Here is a 1,774-nt window from a genome sequence, read left to right as displayed (position 1 = left end):
GTCTTGTGGAAGTTATACATAGCTGAACAGTTTCAATTCTGGTGTTTTAGGTTGTGACATCATGTAGTCTTGTGAACGGTTACCAATATTTCAGAGCTCCAGCAGCCTCTGTCTTCAGGGTAGAAGCAAGTGGAATTGGGATTTCGATGAATTATACAGGATCCTGTCCACATATACATGCAGAAATGGTGGAGGGATTGGATGAGGGAGAATGAGAAAATAGGCCAATCAGAGCCAGGGTTAGGGGTTGGGTGAGGAGACTGCCATGTTCAGACCAGTGGGAACAAGAAAGGCCCTTTTTAGGCCAGTGGAAGTACATGTCTTGTCCTTAGAACCTTCCTTTATTCCTTCAATGCAAAAATGGAAGGCTTCCATGACCTGGCTAGTTAGTTCTTTTCATGAACTATTTATGAAAGCCTTGCATTCATAAGGCATGTATTTCCATAAAATACTATAACACTTGATTTTAAATATCAAAGTTTTTAATGCTTGGAATAACATTGAAATGGTTTTTTAAGTAATTTGTGAGGTGATGAGGGATTGTGGGTTATATCTGTGAACACTGATAATGTCATATAGTGCTGAAACATGTCTAGAAATAAACTAGCATTGTGATAAGTGTGGATGGTCATGTGATATATAGCAGAAATATACTTCATTAAGATTTGTAACAGGATATTTTCACCAATGTATGACAGAACTGCTAATGCCAAGCTGCAGAATACCCGTCAGAATAACTCTTAGGATTTTGTAACCGAGTGTTTCATGTCCATCAACAATAGGTACTTTTCCACTGAATATATATCATACACATTGTATTTTGTCTAGGTTCTGGAAGTTACACTGCCTTCTGTGGTTCACCTTCGGTCGAGTGAGACCTCCATGAGCCAGAATTGTTTCCTGTTTATTGATCCTCACCCACTAAACATATCCTGATGATCCTTAAATACATGCTGCCTACATTATATTGGGTGTACAGTAGCAGCATTATGAACTACAAATTCAAGCAGAACTTACATTTTTTAAACAAGGTAAGGAAACTGCACATTGTATTAAATTTAGTCATATTGACATTATATTAGTATTTGTTTTAACTTATAAATACAATAGTTCTTGAAGACAGCTGTCTTCTGTGATGTATCACCATTCAGTCTGGTAGATATTAAATGATATTTCAGAGGAGCTTACAGCCTGTATCATCAGAGTGACAATTTGTTGTGTTGTTTGATCTGTGTTTGTGTCTCAAAATGAGGATGTTTTAGTGTTTAAAATTGATGGTAAAGTCATATCATCCGTGTACACCACTATGCACCATTTACATTACAACTAAATAGACTTATTAGTACAAAACATTGGTTCCCAAATTATGCTCTCATGGAAACCTGATGTTCTACAAGCTGGACCAAGATGTTCTGCCACCAAAATTGAGTAATGGTGGACTAGCTGCAGTTCAGTTATTTGTCAAGATGGACAGAACATGATATTTTTCTGAGAATAATATTTTGAATGATTGCATAAAAAATCAGTTTCTCATGTTCTGTAGACAGGAGCATAATGTCCAGGTCCACTGCAAACTGAAAAGTTTGAGAACCACTGGCTTAAAACAATGACCTATACATCCACTTAGGTACCAGAGTTTGTCTACTGGATATGCTAGTTTTCAGTACATCAACTACATTTCTCTCACCATGGAACCAAAATGTTTAATTCTAACAAAATTTGGAATCAAATTTCAACCATCTCCCTCTTATAACCTACTACACTGAGATCCATT

The sequence above is a fragment of the Zootermopsis nevadensis genome, unplaced genomic scaffold (genome assembly GCF_977971745.1).
Source record: "Zootermopsis nevadensis isolate Lab colony 2312 unplaced genomic scaffold, Znev_1.0 Znev_ptg000029l, whole genome shotgun sequence".
In the NCBI taxonomy this organism is placed as follows: domain Eukaryota; kingdom Metazoa; phylum Arthropoda; class Insecta; order Blattodea; family Termopsidae; genus Zootermopsis; species Zootermopsis nevadensis.
The sequence above is the reverse complement of the archived record's forward strand: the minus strand, read 5'-3'. Positions refer to the sequence as shown.